The sequence below is a fragment of the Camelus ferus genome, chromosome 1 (genome assembly GCF_009834535.1).
Source record: "Camelus ferus isolate YT-003-E chromosome 1, BCGSAC_Cfer_1.0, whole genome shotgun sequence".
NCBI lineage: Eukaryota > Metazoa > Chordata > Mammalia > Artiodactyla > Camelidae > Camelus > Camelus ferus.
This window is the reverse complement of record NC_045696.1, coordinates 11146485-11152151: the sequence shown is the minus strand read 5'-3', so window position 1 is coordinate 11152151 and position 5667 is coordinate 11146485. Positions and strand designations below refer to the sequence as shown.

At 40.2% G+C, this 5667-nt stretch overlaps 1 pseudogene; it reads left to right on the top strand.

Annotated features, from left to right (window-relative positions):
• The first annotated feature begins 1585 nt into the window (after positions 1-1585).
• On the top strand, positions 1586-2625 carry LOC102503852 (annotated as a pseudogene).
• The last annotated feature ends 3042 nt before the right edge of the window (positions 2626-5667 follow it).

Sequence of the window (5667 nt, the reverse complement as noted above, 5' to 3'; positions counted from 1 at the left end):
ATAGACAAATAGCCCAGCAGAACAGAATACAGACTCAAAAACAGACCTATGTCATTGAGATATAAGTTAACAATTCTGAAATTACTTTCATGTATCCTGGAATTGAACGAATAAGTAAGTGAATGGAGGATGATGGGGGTGCCACTAGCTTTTTCACTGTTAAAGAGATAAGTTACTTGTAAGCAAGAAGGTAAGTCCAGAATGAACCCTGTGGGACTGGATAAGAGTTGGAGACATTATGATCTTATGTTTAGCTTAACAGAAGTGGATGGATACAGAAATAAGTATAGATATGTATTCTACCTGAGTTTATACACATGCATACATTTCCTAGCTCTGTTCATTGACAGGGTCTAGAAGCAGCAACACCCCGGTTAACAATGAGCACACCCAGTGCCCAGATCTTGAGTTCTAATACCATTATCAAATAAAAGGGACCAGTGATCCTTGGAGAAATGGCTAAATATAAGGCTGTGACCGGGCACATATAAAATGAGCCTGGAGTATCTTGTAGTACTAGAAAACAAGAACCCTTTAAAAAAAAGGGGGGGGTGGGTGGTATGTGAAAGGGACATAGGAACCAACCTGAAGTAGTTCCCAATGGAACAATTTGTGTGACATGATAATTAACAATCTGAGTGACAAAAATCCAAATAATTGGATCATAATTTCAGGTATAAAATAAATATACAAAGTCTGTGCTGTTACAAAAAATATTAAATGGGGGAGAAGATCTTCCTTACAAAGTGAGAGTCTTTACAAATTTTTCCTATACAAATAATCCAAGTAATATGTAGATACTCCCTGCTCCAAGAAATGGAGCTTAGTTCACAACCGTTCCTCCTCCCTCCTCTAGTGCAGGCTTAGTGACCAACTTCCAAAGATTCAAGCATGGAAAAAGAAAAATGGTAACTTTATAGTGGAGAAACATGGCAACACTGCCTTAACCAAGGGATCACGGTTAACATCATCACTGACAAATTGTGTTGCTATCATGGACCCTTGATGTGATGTGATGAGAAAGTTTATAGCATTCACATTGATAGCATCCTTCCCCAAAATCCATAACCCCAGAAAGACGTCAGACAAATCTAAACTGAGGGACAGTCTAAAAAATATATCACTGCTACTTTTAAAAACTGTCAAGATCATGAAAAAAAAAACAAGGAAAAACTGGGAAACTGTCAAAGATCAGATGAGACTGGGGAGACATGACAACAGAATGCACTGTGATACCCTGGACTGGATCCTGGGATGGGAAAAGAACTCTAGGGGGAAAGTTGATGAAATACAAATAAAGTCTGGAGTTTAGTTAATAGCAATGTGCAAAAGCTGGTTTCTTAGTTTTAACCAATGTACCATAGAAGCATGAAAAAATGGACATGAGATGAAACTGGGTGAAGGTGTACAGAATCCTTCTCTCTTCAACTTTTCTGTAAATCTAGAATTATTCCAAAACTAAAAGTTTATTCAAAAGGAAACAAAGACCCATGCATACATAGGAACTTGGTATGTGGTAAAGACAACAGTGAATTTTCCACCAGAACATAGGTGCTGTGAAAACCCCCACTGAATCTAAGCCAGAATGGGAAAGAAAAAGATTCACATCAACACTGTCATCACTTGACATGTAGATTCAGGCAAGTCTACCACTGACGGCCATATGATCCACAAGGGTGGTAGGACTGACAAAAGAAGCACTGAAAAATCTGAGAAGGAGGCTGCTGAGATGGGAAAGTTCTCCTTTCAAGGATGCCTGGGTCTTGGATGAACTGAAAGATGAACATGAGTGCAGTATCACCACTGATAGGAGGTATCACCATTGATAAATCCCTGTGGAAATTCAAGACCAACACATGTGACCATGGTTGATGCTCCAGGACCCAGAGACTTTGTCAAAACCACAATCACAGGCACAGCTCAGCCAGACTGTGCTGTCCAGCTTGTTGCTGATGATGTTGGCGAATTTGAAGCAAGTGTCTCCAAGAACAAGCAGACCTATGAGCATGCCCTTCTGGCTTACACGCTGGGTGTGAAACAACTAATTTTTCAGGTTAACAAAAGGGATTCCTACAGCTAGAAAGAGATATAAAGAAATGATTAAGGAAGTCAGCACCTACATTAAGAAAATTGGCCATAACCCTGACACAAGAGCATTTGTGCCAGTTCTGGTTGGAATGGTGACAACATGCTGGAGCCATGGAAAGTCATTCATAAAGATGGCAATGCCAGTGGAACCACAGTGCCTGAAGCCCTGGATGGCATCCTGCCACCGACTCATCCAGCTGACAAGCCCTTTTGTCTGTCCCTCCAGGACATTTACAACATTGATGGAATTGGTACTGTCCCCAAGGGGACTGGTATTCTTAAACCCAGCATGGTGGTCACCTTGGCTCCAGTCAACATTACAATGAAGTCAAGTTTGTTGAAATGCTCCATGAAGCTTCAAGTAAAGCTCTTCCTTGGGACTACGTGTGCTTCAATGTTAAGAAGGTGTCTGTCAAAGATGTTCACCACAGCAACATGGCTGGTGATGGCAAAAATGATCCACCAGTGGAAGAAGCTGACTTCCTGACTATTCTGAACTATCCAGGCCAAATCAGCGCTGGCTACACACCTGTGTGAGATGGTCACCCAGCTCACATTGCTTGCAAATTTGCTGAGCTGGAGGACATTGATTGCTGTTCTGGGAAGAAGCTAGAAGGTGATCCCAAGTTCTTGAAATCTGGTGATGCTGCCATGGTTGATATAGTTCCTATAAGCCCATGTATGTTGAGAGCTTCTCTGATGATCATCCTCTGGGTCATTTTGCTGTTTGTGACAGTTGCTGTGGGTATCATCAAAGCAGTGGCCAAGGAGGCTGCTGCAGCGGGCAAGGTCTGCCCAGAAAGCTTGGGAGGCTAAATTAATATTATCCCCACTACCTGCCACCTCTCATTAAAAAATGTCAAGATCATATTAATCAGTGGTGAAAGAATGACCTCAGAACTGTTTGTCTCAATTGGCCATTTAGGTTTAATAGTAAAAGACTGGTTAATGATAACAATGTATCATGAAAACCTTCAGAAGGAAAGGAATGTTTTGTGAGCCATTTGTGTGTGTGTGTGGGTGGGTGGGTGGGTGGCAGTTTTAAGTTTTAGTTTCTAAAATCAGCACTTTTTTATTGTGTGGATATATTTTTTTATTTCTATTAGATAAATATTCAAAAATGGAAATATTGGGTTACATGGTAAGTGTATTTTTACCTTTTTAAGAAACTGTCAAACTTTTCCAAAATGCTTGTACCATTGCACACCCCCACCAGCAGCGTATAAGAGTTCCGGTTGCTCCACATTCTTGCCAACAGTTGCTGCTTTTTTTGATTGAAGTAGAGTTGATTTACAATGTTGTGTTAGTTTCAGGTGTACAGCAAAGTGATTCAGTTATGCATATTCATATATACTTTTTCAGATTCTTTTCTATTATAGGTTATTACAAGATATTGAATATAGTTCCCTGTGTTATACAGTAGAGCCTTGCTGTTTATCTGTTTTATATATATAGTAGTGTGTATCTTTAAATCCCAAACTCCTAATTTATCCATCCCACCCAGCCCTATTCCCTGTGGTAACCATAGTTTGTTTTCTATGTCTGTGAGTTAGCACTTTTTAATAGAAACAACTTGACCAAAAATCTGGGACAGAATTTTGAGATCCCTTAAAACTAAGTTTAATGAGGAGAATAATGAGGGAAAAAAGATGGCACCTAAGATCAATGGGAAAAGCATGGTTTGATAGATTGCAAAGCATGTCCACAAACCCCTCCCAGCCTGGTGTTCAGGGCTCTTGGCAACAAGACTTTGCAGTTCCTCCCTCAGGTGGGAGCAGCATTTCTTCACCTGCCCAGGAGCCATTTGGATTTAGGGGTCTTAGCAGCCGAGTGCCACGGCCACCATGCTGCCATCTTCTCCTCATGTGATGTCCTTCTCAGAGTACTCCTGGCTTTGCTAGTTTAAATTGTGACAGTTCTGTGCATTTGCATTATTTCCTTTCCTTTCTTTGGTCTTTATTAGTTCCATTTACTTTTTTTGGTGCCCATTAACATTTTAATTACATCAACGCTGCAATCTGACTTTGTTGCTATTGAAGTCATTGGAGATCACTCATTTCAAAGAGGTTTGTTTGGGGCAAATCACCCCTGGAAGTGCAGGAAGACCAATAGAATGGCAGGTAGGCCAACTTGAGAGCTCTGGAGATGAGAAAATGGTGGGGGGGGTGTGGTGACTAGCATACACAGGGACTGGCAGACATCCCCGAACGAGTGATGGAGGAGAGCTGTGGCAATCCATGGGGGAAGAGCATCCAGAGAGAAGCTACAGCAAATGCAAAGGCACTGAGGTAGCAATGTAATCAGAGCGGTCAGGAAACAGCAAAAGGGCCAGCGTGTCTGCGAGGGAGGGAGGGCTAGAGTGGTAAAAATGAAGTCAGTTGGAGAGTGAGCCGGACACAGTTTATGCAATTCTTGTTGACAAAGTAAGGTCTCCATAGTATTTGAATTATCTAGATTTGCAGCTGCCAAACTTGGCTCCAAACTGCCCAGAGCGCTGCAAGAAACTCACAGATTGGAATATTTTTATAAGTTGAAGGAAATATAGCAATTCCTGACTTCTGTTGCAAACTACTAACTCAGGGTAGTTCAATTTCAACATTAGATTGAGCTACTTTTCTGTCAGAGCTGTCACAGTTCCATAAAACTGGGATTTCAGTGGTTACTGTGATAAAAGCAAGGACCAAGAAAAATATACATGAAACAGAAAGTGAGGGTGACGGTGTCCAATCAGATTTCAAGATCGGATAGACAGTGACATGCCTAACGGGTGCACACACCTCCTTAATAAATCAGTTATTTAAGAGTAAAATAAAAAATATTTTTCCTTTAAATAATATATACTTTTTCCCCCAAATAGCTACCTAATTGTTAGAACATAAATACTTGTTGTTTGGATCTAGCTATTTAATAAATTTGTAACAGTTCAGTTTTGTTTTGTTTTGGTTTGGTTTTTTGGCTTAATAGTCCTGTGAAATATCATTGAGACACTAAGGGTGCCAAGAACTTAGAAAGTTTGGAAACTTCTGCTCTATACCCTTAATTGGAACTTACTTTCATTGATTCTGAATTCCTGTCAATGGACTTTGATTTGTTTTCTTCTTAGTAGCCTGAAACTTCCCCTTGGGAATGATCATTTAAATTAAAAAAAAACTTTTTTTTCTTCAGCCATGTTCGTTATTCACAAGCACCAAGAGGTGGATGAAACCCAAGTGTCCATCAAAAGATAAATGGATAAACCAAATGTGGTGTATCCATACAATGGAATATTATTCAGCATTAAAAAGGAAGGAAATACTGACAACATGGATGAAACTTGAAGACGTTATGCTCAGTGAAAGAAACCAGTACAAAAGGACAAATACTGTATGAGCCCATTTATATGAGGGATCTACAGTAACTAGATTTATAGAGACAGAAAATAGACTGGTGGTTGCCAGGAGACAAAAGAATGGGGAGTTATAGTTTAATGGGTACAGAGTTTCCATTTTTGAAGAGGAAAACGTTCTGGAGATGGATGGGAGCAATAATTGCACAACAACGTGAATGTACTCAATGTCGCTGAACTGTACACTTTAATTG